The sequence below is a fragment of the Electrophorus electricus genome, chromosome 13 (assembly GCF_013358815.1).
Source record: "Electrophorus electricus isolate fEleEle1 chromosome 13, fEleEle1.pri, whole genome shotgun sequence".
Taxonomy (NCBI): Eukaryota; Metazoa; Chordata; class Actinopteri; order Gymnotiformes; family Gymnotidae; genus Electrophorus; species Electrophorus electricus.
Genome location: NC_049547.1, coordinates 17435198 through 17449463, shown reverse-complemented (window position 1 = coordinate 17449463; position 14266 = coordinate 17435198). Strand labels below are relative to the sequence as shown.

Genomic DNA, 14266 nt, shown 5'->3' with positions numbered 1-14266 from the left:
GTTCGGCCTAGTGCTATAACGTGATCTAAACGGTGAAATCACGTAAAGACGATGACTCTATTATAAGCATTGTGATTTTTTTTCCCAGAAACCGCGCGTCATGGGTACAAGTGTTCAATGAATGCGTGCTTTCCACGTTTTCACGTCACATAAACGCGATTATTTAGTTTCCAAATCATGCACAAATTGTGATATGATACTTTAAACTGACCGGACGTTGATGCCTCGCTCACAAGCGGACATACAGCCCATATCTGAACCAAATATTTGGTGATAAAGAAGCATCGCATCTAGAGTTTATGTGCAGGGTTTCCGTGATACAGAAGTCCATAATGACAGTCTTCTTGTTATTCAAATTTCTAATAAGTGGTAGTCTTCAGTCTATTTCATTTAGCCTGTAAAGCTTAACCGGATTTTTGATATGACAGACATATCAAGGATTGCTAGTCACTATGAGCCAATCCGTGATGACTTCCTCCTTTTTCTCAACCCCATCCAAACGGCAGAAGAGAGCATAACCGCTTCTTGTGATCCCAGTGGTTGATGCAAACTAGTTTGTTTAAGCACCCCGGCGGTTATGTGACGGATTAGATTTGGCACTGGTGACGGATACGTATAATTTCCCCGACGATAAGAGCGATAACCAATTGTTATTTCCCGTTCAGAACCGCCTAATGTGTGTACTATGTGCCTGTGAATCCTATGACTGAAGCATTTTTTTTTCCAGATACACTTTTTTTTTAGCCTGAAGTGGTCGTGCGAGCGGACGCTGTTGGGAAAGTAGGTGGGAACAGCCCTTTCATTGACTTGGATGGAGGGCTACCGTGCGAGACACTCCGTTATTTCGTGGATTAAGTCGGTGTGGAGAAAGAGCGGGGAAAAAGTGAATGTAAGGTTGAGCAGCGTGAACGTCTACCTGACTGAGATTTGATCTGAGGTGGCCGGCGCAGCCACTTGAAAGCACTCGGCTGCATAGACAATCGCTCAGGTAAATAGAGCAAGTCAGTTTTAATGCGGACGGAAGCTCGCAGTCGTGCGAGGCGCGTCGACGTGCGGCTGGAGAATGGCACGGTGTTCGGCGCTCCAGTGGGGCACGCAAGCACTCGGTCATTTTGAGGGGCATCGGGCGAATTGCGTAGGAATTTGACTGTCTCTCCGGCACGGCTCTTTTGGATTTGTTTTACCACAAGAAAAGAGGGAGCGACTGGATTCGTAGATTTTCACCGAATGCCAACCTATGGTGTGTTTTCTGAGGACAGTAAGGATATGGGCTGTGTGGAGTTGGATGCTTTCCGTTCAAGCGCTCCTTGCTTCAAAATGATTTAGTGTAAATCAGATGGGGCAGAATAGAACAGCGACATGGGAAAATACGACATGTGAGGAGATTCAGTTCCCCTGACACTCAGTGCTCCTAGCAGGGCTGACATTCCCTCTTCAAGGTAAACTTTTTATAGCTAAATACTGCCGTGCTTCATTTCTATATTGAGCCGTCCATTGTTGCGTTTAGTCGGACTGTCGCGAGCGTCGGGAGTCCGCAGATGAGTACCGGGAGTTGTACCGCATGTATCGCTTTCTTTTTCGTGGTATCCCGAAGCGTTTATAAGATGCGCAGCGCTGGTTGGCGCAAACATATGTTTAAAAACTTAATGTTATGCGTATGTGCGTCAATATCTGTCGTGAAAATGTTATGCAAGCGGAAACTAGTTTAACCATAATCCTGTGCTCATTTTGAACGATAACTCATGCGTTACCTAGCTTTACGTACATATTGTGATTTGCATCTGCTTCGGATGAATGTATGGTTCCTCCGATAATGACTAGAGGTGGGTCGGTGTGTGTATGTGTGAACGCGCGCATGTTCGTGCGTGTTGGGTGTGTGTGTGTGTGTGTGTGTGGGGGGGGGGGGGGGGGGGGGGGGTACTTAACGCATCTCCATTTCACAGCCTCTCCCTGTGCTGAGATGCTAAATGTATATTGGTATCCAGATGCAATGTTAGCCTGTTCGGGGTAGTGACCGTGCTTTCATAAAAAAAAAAAAAAGTATTTTTAAAATGTTAACCCAGAACATGTTATACGAGGCCACAGTTTGGGCAGAGATCCAAATTATGCTATATCAAGCATTTTGATCATCTCCTGTGAATTTAGTATTTTGTAACCATTGTGTTAAATCATATTTACTAATCACTATTAAGGGCGGAAATTTATTTATTTATTTTTATTATATCACCCCCCCCCCCCCCCCCCCCTCATTTCTGTATGTCTGTGTTTCTGTGTAAGAGAGATATAGATGGAGACAGGCGGTGTGGGGTGGGGTGGGGGGCTTGTAATCAGTGTGTTGCAATCAGTGAGATGTCCATCGCCATATGCTTTTGTTATAGGGATTCATTAGGGCAGCAGTAAGATACCATTAAAGCAGGTGCCGTCTGCAGTGTCCTGAGAGGGGTACGCAGTAAGATCCGGTTGCCGTTAGTGTCTTGCCTCAGCATTTTAACTGATGTCAAACGCGATTTAAACATTTTGCACAGATTATTTTCCCTGCCCTTGAAAACTTCAAGAATAGTACGGTGTTTTCGAGCCAGTATATTTAGACTGTATTAGACTGTTATTTAGACATTACAAAAGGTAAACCTTTCGATCGTGTCCACATCTCTTAATGATTTTGGACACAGTGGAAGAGGTAGGTAATCCATTATGCCAAGGTCGATTTGACTATATCACTTGTAGTACATACATACACGAATAATATGCTTTTACTTCATAACTCACCACAGTCGTTCTTGAAATAGTGTTGTGTAGGCTGCCTATACCTACTGATGCGATAGAGTGGAAGTAAGAAACGTAAATCTAACTTAAATTTAGAACACAACGTTTCCTTTGGTTACAAAATAGTTATTTCCTATAATATGTGGTAAGGGTTTTAACCCAGCAAATTGCATGTGTGCGCGTTCTCCTTCAAACTAGTTGGCTGACTGACTGCAGCGCCCGTTGAGCTGGCTGGTGGTGCTATAATTCAATTTCTGCCTCGCTCTGCAGCTTCAGTGGGTTGGGCACTATCTTAGTAGATGGATGCGTGGAAATCCACAGCTTCCCAGTACAGACAAGACCATGAAGGTCAATTCGAGGAGAATATTAATGAGCATATTAATTACCAGATTAATGATATATCCATCGGTTAGAACACATCGTTATAAAAACACGACACATGCGCATTTTACCCTACAGCGCAATTCTTGAGACTAGTTTAACTAGCTAACATGGCACCCGGTGACACCGCGACACCAAAGTTAGGCGTCTAGAATCAGCGGAATAAGATTCTTGCTGCTCTCGTGATCATTGGCAATTCGAATCATGTCCCGAGAGAAAAATAAGACCCATATCCTTTAAGATCGCCACACCCACCGGCAGCGCTCCACAATTCAGAAGAGGATAAAACCTTATTGAAATGATGTAGTCTGGCCTGTTGCGATATCGCCAATTGGGATATTAGTGGACTAAAGTCAACGACGAAGTGCACTGTCATACAGTAGTAGACTACGTTTTACGTTTTAATATGCAGGTACAGAAATCTTGTAAGACTGTTCTCAGACACCATATAAGCTAAAAAACGGAGCTCGAACTTGCTGTATTCCGGTGTTCACAGTTTGCGCCATAGAGCACCAAAGACTCCTGACAGACTCGATGGACAAAATATTAGGTTAATTGTTGCTGGCTCGGAACAAAATGAACCCCAGAACCCATGTGAGTCATGCCAAGATAAAATAACTTATTGTGCAGTTTTACAGAGGGGCTTGCATATCGGAGCATATAAGTGGCTATTTTTTTGTTGCTTGTTTGTTTGGTTTTGTTTTGGTGACTCTAGTAATTGAAAAACCTATAAGCATATTGGGAACAACTGGGCTTCAACAGTTTCATTTGTGATGTCAGGAGCACTAACTATTTCTGCCTAGAGACAGCGAGATTGCCACAGACCGTTTCTTGTTCGCGACCAAATAATACAGTTCTGCGCGTCACTCTTCAATAGAATCCGCACCATGGACGACGGCACACGGCGTTTTGTATTCAGCACTATGGACAGCACACGGCGCTGTGTATTCAGTACTATGGGCAGCTCACGGCGCTGTGTATTCCCAACCATGAACAGCGGGTCATAGCATGAATTGTAGATAGTGTTATAGAGTGCATGAGCATGCTTCCAGAATCTCTTTTGAGGAAATGAGGAAAAACTAGTTGAATGATTGATTGATTGATTAATTGATTGAATAATTGACTGATTATGATATTTATCAGTAAACTCTGGGTGCTTCTAACATTGGCTGGAGCCAATGTTTTTCAGTCTAAATATATGGAGAAAGACCTTTATTAATAGGAGCAAAACAATATTAATCACTATCACAAACCTGGAGTGATCGTAGTGTAACATAGATTCAGTATTATATAACTGAGATATAACACAGTAGGCCAAAAATGAAGAAAAGAAATAAAATAAGCAAGATGAAAAAAAAATCTAACTGTCATAGAGAGGGAGAGTAAATACAACAATTTGTGCAAAATTACATAAAAGTGTTGTGTGCTCCGCAGTTAAAATATTATTGTAATGCTGTAGCCTATGGTGACTCTGAAAACAGATTTTCTGGGCTATTTTTACTCTGTACTCAATGCTTAAGTTTGTGCTTTCTTTTTCTTAGCTCTCTGTAACTGCAGAATTGCCTTTGGCTCTGGCCATTAGGAGCTGAGTAGAGCTGATGGCTTTCTGCAGGTTTGGATGAGCAGCACCGGTGTCCCGCAGTGTTTTACAGATGCAGGGAAGGCATGTTTGGCAGGCTATTTCTGAGTATGTCAGGACGGAACTCAGTATTTTCAGAGTTGCTGGCAGGAGAAACAAGTTGAAATAATTCCAGTCAAAACAGCCTGATTGTGAAGCTGCAGAAAAGTACCATAGAGGCCCAATGAGGTCACACACTACCTTTAAGGTTCTTTAAGGTTTTTGAGAGTGGTGGCTTCCTGTTGCGGGGAGAGGGAGGTAGAGTAGGGTAGTGTGGTAGGGGGTTGTGTGGGGGTATTTTGGAGGCGTTTCTTTGTGATAATGAGCTGTGAGTTAGGTAGCATTGGCTCTTTGTCATGATCTCACGCGCCACCCTGCAGGCGGAAGCAATGAAAAGTGAGAGCTCTGAATGGAAATGGATGCAGCATTCAAAGGTCAATGGGGTTCTAATGTAATTATACGTGTATGTATATTCTCTCTCCCTCTCTCTCTCTCTCTCTCTCTCTCTCTCTCTCTCTCTCTCTCTCTCTCTCTCCTCTCTTTTTTCTGTCCCTCTCTCTCCCTCTTCTCCCCCAGAGACTCTCTGACCATTTCTTTGTATGTTATATGAGACTGAATCTGACTCCTTTGTCTTCTGGGTAATTGGTAAGGACAGGTAAAGACAGAAGGACTAGAGCATTGTGAGGGACAACAGCGTTGTCCCCAGCAGGGCTTCAAAACCAAGGATCTCATTGTCAGTGAGGCACTGGCAGACACGTCCATACTAGCAGTACAAAAGAGGAGTCCCTTTTTTGCAGAATACATAGCATGAGGTGCAAAATAGGCTAGGAGCCACCAAACAGAAGAAGAGGAGGAAAAACTTGAATTAGAGTAATCTGATAGGATCAGCAAATACCCTAGAGATCCTCTAGCATCAGCCTCTCAAACGCAAGAGAACTGTGGAGTCTGCAAGCCTCTGATGTCAAAAAGACACTGAAGCAAACTTCTCTGACTCTGTTCTTGGGTGGATAGGGCTTGTCTGTCAATTAGGTATCAATCAAGAGATCTCAAATATTTGCATTTTATTATGCCGTATATTCCCAGTACTTGTTTATATTGTGATATTGACATGATTTCTGGAGGAGGGTTATGTAATAGGATATTGATAGTAGCATTATATGTCAGCTTCACCTGTTCATTTCTTTGTATCGTTTCATTGTTGTCAGGTATACCAGCTTTGGTCTAGGCTAGTTTATCTACAGTGAAGTTGTTCTGAACTGTTAAGTCAATAATGCCAGTCTTGTCAGTGCAGTTTTCGTTCAAGGTGGAAGTGAAAAACATTCCTATGGTTCTGTGTAATAGACAAGCAAGTTGCTTTCATGGGAGTGAGTTTGCGTGGAAGGCTGGAGGTCTAATTTAATCTGATCACATTATGGATGTGCAGGCAGACTTATCACCAGCGTGGCCTTAATCAGGCTCTGTATACACACACACACACACACACACACACACACACACACACACACACACACACACACACACACACACAAACACACACACACACACAGAAACATGCACACACACACACACAGACACAGAAACACGCGCACACACACACACACACACACACACACACACACACACACACACACACACACACACACCCCTACAGCCTATATATAGATATGCATGACACATAAAAAACACTATACACTACTGTCTAGCAAGCCTAGCATCTAGTAATGTAGAATTGCTAATTGTAAATGTATCTAGTATTTAGATTTGAATTCAAGCATTTAAACTGGTGAATTTTAAGTAGCTCAATGTAAGACAATTCATACAGGGCAACATCAAACAAAATCATGACTTTACTGTTTCTCTATATGATTCCCAAGCAGACAAGGCATCATAGATTTGGCAGGATTTACATGGAAGCCAAGCAATTAAATAGCAGTAAATTTCTCAGGACTCAGGACACTGCTCCGACTCTGGTGATTGACCTGCAGGCAGCTACATTCCCAAAACCATTGCTATCCTCTTTCTGTGACCCTTGTAATTCATCTATGGCTTTCCCTTTTTGCCCTGTGTTAAGCAGATATTATTAGAATAAGCAAAATATTAAGCCATAATAAAGTCCTCTGCATCTCTGAATTGCGAAGATCCCTCGACGTGATCTTCATGCGTTATCTTAAGTGGTATACTGTGCATTAAAGCTTGCCCTGTGCTACTGTATGTGCACCAGTGTCTGGTATTGGAAACGTCTGCTTATCTTCAGATGAATGGGAGAGTGTACTGTATAATATGGCTGGGAGGCCTTGACTAGCCCTGAAGTCTTGCCTGACCACACCGAACTGAGCCTGCTAGGCTGAGATGCAGACGGAGTGTGCGCTGACTACCGTTGTTGCCCTCTATTTTCAACATATTTTGACATTGATTAATGGAATGAAATGCCTACATATACATTTGCATTCTGTGTGGTTGGCCAACTGTACTGACTGTGGTTGGCCAACTGTACTGACTGTGGTTGGCCAACTGTGCTCTTCTCTTTTTCTTTTGCTCTCCATCTTTCCCGATTTCTCTCCCTTTTTACCTCTTATCCACTTTTCTGGCTGCTTTCCTATCTTCCTTTCGTCCATCCCCACTTCCTCTCTCTCCTTCTCTCCTTCTCTTCCTCTCTTTCTCTCTCTGTCTAACCATGAATGAAAGCAGGCTCAGAGCAGCAGATCGGAGGCTGCCAACAGCAGAATATAAATGCACCACCACTAGCTCTCTTATTACCAAGTGATTAATCACAAACAGCAGAACTATATCTGGAGCCGTGCTCAGTGGCTGGTCTGTGCTATTTTGTGTTATTTTCATGACCCTTGTAGTGTGACTGTTATGTAGTTATGTATTTACTAATGTAAAAAATTACTTCATTATTTTTTTCCAGTTTTCCCAGTGTGCTCAAAAAGACAAAAAAGCAGTGGAAAATTAGAAATGAGACAATTTAGGTCAGCAAATATCCAGGGAGAGTTAATTTTTGCCACGGTGATTTCCGTGAATATAACATACAAGTGAAAGTGCATGGTTCAGATCTGCAAATGCAAGTGGCAAAATTCCTCTGAGCTGAGATGAAAGCAAACAGTTTGGTGTTCTGAACCAAACTGTCTGAGTTTGACCGTGAGATATATCATTTTTGTTGATAAATAAGCACAATTAGGTTAACATCAAGGTTGTAGTGTGAGATGAACTAATTTGGAAATGTGCGGAAATACACTGAGCTGAACAAGAAGACACTGGATTAAAAAAACAGTAAGAAAGTTCGGGAGATATTTGTACACAGGAATAAGAAGGAGAGATCTCAGACAAAGGAGAGTGCTTGAAGACTGTGCTTGCTCATTAGGGGTTCAGTCTAATTAGGGGTTCAGTCCAGTTAAGGGTTCAGTCTCATGAAGGGCCTTAAGCTCATTTCAGGGATGCGATGTTGTGCTCGAAGACAGGCCAGTCGCTCCCTGTGTGGCAGTGGATGTGGAGCAGTTATTGTCACTGGGAGCACTGGGTGTTTTGGGAAAGTCTTGCTCATACAGGTAGCTGGAGAGGTCTGCTCGGTCCTATCTATGCATGCACACCCCCACAGCCTGTGGAGAAACATTTCCCACAGAGAGCAGTGGACAAACCAGCACTTCTGTGAGGGACCAGAGAAACCCTGAAATGTGTCAGTTAGTGCACACAGAAATGGTACACAGTCAAGACAAGATCAGGGCTTGATTAGATGATTTTTTGATGATGATCCGGGAATACAGATAAAGTCATTTCAGCTTTACATTTGAAAAGCTTGCTTAAGCACACATGAAAGTTTTGTATCTGTCATTTTAGAATACCAGTAATGCCACTGGTGGAACTATATGAATGCTGAAGAGTGAAGAGTTCTGAGATTTTATTGGCTCCTCCACTAGGTGAACCTGTTGCCATTGTTTACAGGCTGTATCTTACCACTCATTTCTCTCTCTTCCCTCTTCCTCTCCCTTCCACTTTAATACCGAAAATACAGACACTCAACTTTGTGCATAATTTTTCCTTGTCAGGCTAAATAAGATGTGCTCTTACTGTAACCGCAAACAGCTCAACCTTCTGCTGTTAGATGTGTGACTATAGTCCCATCAAGACTTACTGACATCAAAGACTGAAATAAAGAAGATGGCGCTTCCATAAGACACAGCCATGGTATCTTGCCGAGTGAAAAGAAAAGACTGAAAACCACACTGAAAACCACTCAAGGTTCAGCTTCCCATGGTTACTGCTTCGGTTACTCTGGTAACTGCCTTGAGATTCGTCCTCTTGAATTCTTCTGTGACTCCTACACAAACCCGCATGCACACATGTTCGCATGTCCCTTAGGAATCACACCACCCCCAGGTGTGCTGGTCTCATTGCTCAGGAAGAATCTTCAGTGTCATTAAACCATAATGACCCTTTAATGATCCCCTGCATGTAATGGATCAGTCTGGAGTGTATTTATCTCCATTCTGTTTCTCCATTGTGTTTTGTCAGCTGGATCACCAGTCATTTGCAGCTTGTCTTCTTGACCTTCATAGGAAGTGAGGCACTGGGTCGCTAGAAATTATTGATCTGCAGTGTTCAATCTCTCTCAGTTTTGGCTGGAAAATTGTGTCTTGTGAAGCTGTTTGATCCAGAATTGGCTCCTCAGCAAAGCCATTTGAGTGGCTATATCTGTGTGTGTGCGTGTATGTGTGTGCATATGCGTGAGTGTGCGGACACGCATGTGTGTGTGTGCATGTGAGAGACTGCTCTAGATGCGAGTGTTTGTGACATACAGCATGCTGGCCTATCTCTGCATCCCATCGCTGTATCATGACATGGGAGGTCTCGCTGTAGCAGAACATGCTTTAATGACAAAAAATCCTTTTTTTTTCTAACATACACACTCTCCCTTTGCTTGTCTCAGAGATATGAGGCAAACAGACGCGTGTAATCACAGACCTGTCTCTGCAGTGTACTTCCAAACCCTCAATAAAGCTCTATGAACACAGGTTGAGAGGAACAACTGGTCTGTTTCTTTTCTCTGTGAGAAACAGACCAGCAGATAATAGCACATCAGGTCAGAGGAAGGGGCAACAGAGTTTTCCTTGCGCTCCTGGAAAGCAAACTTCTGTAATTTGTGCTCAGTCTAAACCTATGAACTTCCTGTTATGTCAGCATTTCAGTGCACAGCGGCAGAATTCCGCGCGGTTGCCGTTTCCCAAACCTACTTGCTGCGCTGTCTCCATCGGCATATGTATTGAATCGATGTTTTATGGGACTTATAAAGTGCAGGTTTTTTATATATATATATATATATATATATATACATATATAGTGTGTATATATGTGTGTGTATATATATATATATATATATATATATGTGTGTGTGTGTGTGTATATATATATATATATATATATATATATATATATACACACACACATACTCATTGACAGGCAATCTGATGCAGCATGATGCATTGTAGACTGTCATGAAATTTTATGGCTTTCCATGCATATGTAGGGTATACACATAAGAAGAATGCACATACTCTGTGTCCAGAGGCTATTAACAGCAGTCTTGGTATTAATCACTATACCCTATCCTCTGCAGAACAGCTCCTTCACACACAATATGACCATTGGTGAGAACTTAACTTGAAGCTCAGATTAATATGCCCTCGTGCGGATCAATGCGGTCTGTGAATTTAGTGTGGTGAGTGCAGCTCTGACTCGCCCGATGGTTCCTCTGACCTGACAAGGCCACGGGCTGTGGTATGACAGAATGGCTTGTGCCCCATTTATCAGATCTCTGCTGCAGTCAATTACTGCTTTTCTGACCCATTGCCCAGACATGGGTGGTTTCTGAGGCAGGGTGTGCTGAAGTTGGGTTGAAAGTGCCCGGTGAAAAGCTGCCCTCGGCGTGTAGTTGGGGTAGAGGCACATGGGGGCGTGTCTGGGTGAAGCATATTGCCCTTGTGTCCTCAACCATCATGAACTGCTCATTTCCTTCCAGCTGCTCTGGGGTGAAGCAGTCATATGTGGGGGAGGGAGGGTGCATGTGTGTGCTGTAAATGGATGAGAGCTTTTAGCTTCGCACCGATTCAGCAAGCCAGACGATCAGAGTCGGCCACCCTAATGGGCCTGCGGAGATTGGAGCTGAGTGATCTTGTCACCATGCCTGCCAGCGACGGAGACATCGACGACGTCGGCGCCGGAGCTCAGCAGGCCTCCGGCATTGCCTCCGACACACACACACACACAAATGCACAGTGCTGCATTCACACACACAGCACTTGCCATGCAGTGAGCAAAAGCTTGTGCACACTGGCACACAGGAGAGTGGGCCATGGGAGAGTGGGTGGGTCTGTGCAGACTTCACCAGTACTGATCTCAGACATATGCTTAATTTCTCCAGTACTGATCTTAGACCTGTACCTGAATTTACCAGTCCTGATCTCATGCCTGTTCCTGAATTCAACAATAAGACCTCAGACCTCTACCTGACTTCACCAGTACTGATCTTATACCTGTACCTCAAATAGCACCTCCAAACAGTTTTTATTATCTCTCTCGATTGTTCTTTCACTCTCTAACCCAGTTCTGGACAGCTATTGTGTGTTCTGTGCTTTTTAAGGCAATGATAAATCTACTGTGGCCTACTTTGCTGAATAATAGGATATGCATCATTTGGCTTGGGTGGAAGGAGAAAGAGCTCAACCTGGACTATGGAAACTGCCTGAGGGTTGGAGACCATGCGTATGCATGTGTGTGCAATCATGCATGCATGAACGTATAGAGCAGTCCACAGGCCAGATTAAAGTGTCACAGCGCCAACCTACTGACCAAAGATGATCAGAGCAATGATCAGGGTGTGTGTTTGTGTGTATGTGTGTGTGTGTGTGAGAGAGAGAGAGAGAGAGAGAGAGAGAAATAGAGGGAGGTCTTGATGATCGGAGCAAGTTGGTGGCTGCTCATTCTCAGGCCTGGCAGACATACTTTACTGTGGGGAGGAGGAGGAAGGGTGTGTGTGTGTGTGTGTGTGTGTGTGTGTGTGTGTGTGTGTGTGTGTGTGTGTGTGTGTGTGTGTGTGTGAGGTCTGAAATGTAAGAGGCAGAAGTGTGAGGTGTAGCCAGCAGCTGAGTGGCGGTGGGTCGCAGGGGGGATCAGCAAGAAGTAGGCTGCAGCAGGGACACTGTGTGCCTGGTCTCTGTCAGGAGGGCGTAGGAACCCAGGTGCAGGGCCCAGGTGCAGGGCCCAGGTGCAGGGCCCAGGTGCCTCAGCTCATGCCACTCTTTGTCAGTGGACCTGGCTCTGGACCAACCTCAGCACCCAAATAACACATCCTTGCTGCCTTTGGCATAAGCGCTTAGTCAAAACTGCACACGAACCATTTTTATGCTGTTTTTCCATTCCGGTTTTAAATGGATCCAGCTATCGTCCATTTGAAGTGAAATGAGGTGAATAGCAATGACATCGATGACTGGCCACATGTTCACAGAGAGCAATGCACTGCTTCCATTCCAGGAAATATACGTCTCATCCACAAGCACCAATTTTAATAAAAATTATGAACATTGGAGGATAATCAGAAACCCAATTGGGCCTTGAATAAAATAAAGAGGAGATTTAGATTGTCCAAGAACAACAGAAAGTATTGCAGCAAAACAGATTGATTATAGATTTGCCTACAACCCCTGCAAGCAAGCAGAGAACTGGGAGGGGAGCTATCCTGCCTGATTGTCCATTAGGTCCCACATTAATCCTTAAATGCAAAATCAATAATAGTGAGAAGCAAATGAGATCAGTACTCTGTTGGAGACCAGGAGAGAGTGAAGCCCATCAGCTGAATAGACACTGGCACCAGGCAACCAGCAGCAAAAAGCTATTTTCCAATTCTCCCTAGAGCCCTTCCCTTCTCTAGAGCCCTTCTATCTCTAAAAGACCGAGAGAAGTCTTTTTTTTTTTTTGAGCGCAGAGTTTAAAAGTGGTGTCTTTTGCAATAAGCCTTTGCGTCTGACATAATGCATAATCATCTTGTTAATTTATGTGTGATCTTCATTTGTGGTGTCAGTTTTTAAGTATTCTTGTTGCCTGGTGACAGCCACGTTTCTAAAATGTTTTGAGAGCTATTAGCAATTGCATTATCCGGCGTGTATACTGAGAGGACGTTAGAAAATGGTGACAGGTGAAATGGGTTACTGGTGGATGTCCCACTGAGCTGGTGTGTGTGTGTGAGTGTCTGTCTGTCTGTCCGTGTGTCTGTGTGTGGGGATGTATGCGTGTGGGTGTATGTGTGTATGTGCGCTGTATGTTGGTGGAAGCTGTGGCTCATCCATCTGTTGCAAGTTCCTGGACCGTGTCCGCGGCCTACAACACAGCTGGTGGTTCAGAGCCAGAATGTGTGTAGAAAAGCCTTCAGTATTAGTGCATGCTCACACACACGTGTGCACACACACACACACACGCACACCCACGGCAATGGTAAAAATTCTGCAGGGACATTTGGGGTTAAGTTTCAGTTATCCATCATTTGGAATCATGTGGCCTTTTCCCACAAACCCACATCGTTGGGACAAGGGGACTTAGGGATCAGACTCAAAAGCGAACCAAACAAACACGCGGTGAGGGACTCACAGTTCTCTAAAGAGGTACTGACTCTGTTTAGGAACTGTGTTGGCTGATAGAGCTACCCTTTACACCAAAACCACAACTGCCAATCTTCCCCATCATGCACCAAATGTGTGTGTAAATCTGTGTGTGTGTGTGTGTGTGTGTGTGTGTGTGTGTGTCTGAATGTTATGTAACAACCAATCTGCTGGCTTCTTCTCTCCTCACTTTACCGACAAGCAAATGAATATGAAATTAATGAACTCACTTCGTTGCTTGCTATGTTCCACACCTTCCATTAAAATTGCTTCCCTCATTTTAAAGAGCCTGTTTGGGTGTGAATAATTTATTTTGGTATAATTGTGTCTACTGATCCACTGTCCTGCGTATTCGCCCGCATACATTATTCATCAGTGTCTGTGTGGCTGTCTCTGTGACACACTGAGGGAGAGGCAGACTGCCCAGATCCAGTTCAGTCTTCTGCTACACACTTCCTTTTACAGCCGCTTGAGTGTATGTGTGTGAGTGTTCATGATTGTCTGGGTGTAGACAGTGGAAGGACTCACCATGCTTTAGCACTGAGGGGATGCATGTGCAGATAGCGCCGGCCTCTCTGCAATCCTGGGAGCAGCGTGGAGGATTATCGATCGGGATTGGCAGGTGCTTATTCCCAGAGAGATCTGCTTAATGTCACGGCATCGGAGTCGCTGCCATTTAACCTGCTCTGATTCACTCTTGAGAAACATTTCATCTGATGTCTCTGCTCTCAGACAGTGGTTGTGTGAGAGTCCTCCGGCAAGCCGTATGTCAAGACTAATCAGATATTAGGATTCTGTCTTTGCAAAAACTAGCACTTGTGACTGAATAAGCAGATCTAGGTCTGCTGAAGTGTGA

The 14266-nt window shown here is 44.0% G+C and overlaps 1 protein-coding gene across 3 annotated transcripts in view; it reads left to right on the top strand.

The window, feature by feature from the left end:
- Positions 1 to 568: 568 nt before the first annotated feature.
- lrfn5a (leucine rich repeat and fibronectin type III domain containing 5a) overlaps positions 569 to 14266 on the top strand; it is a 33042-nt gene continuing 19344 nt past the window's right edge. The window contains exon 1 of one of the 3 annotated variants that reach the window (XM_026999835.2): positions 569 to 988. The gene's annotated coding sequence lies outside the window, so the exon portion shown is untranslated. Of the gene's footprint in view, positions 1440 to 3524; positions 3557 to 14266 lie in introns of those variants that run through there. The other 2 variants (XM_026999834.2, XM_026999836.2) reach the window with 2 other exon arrangements.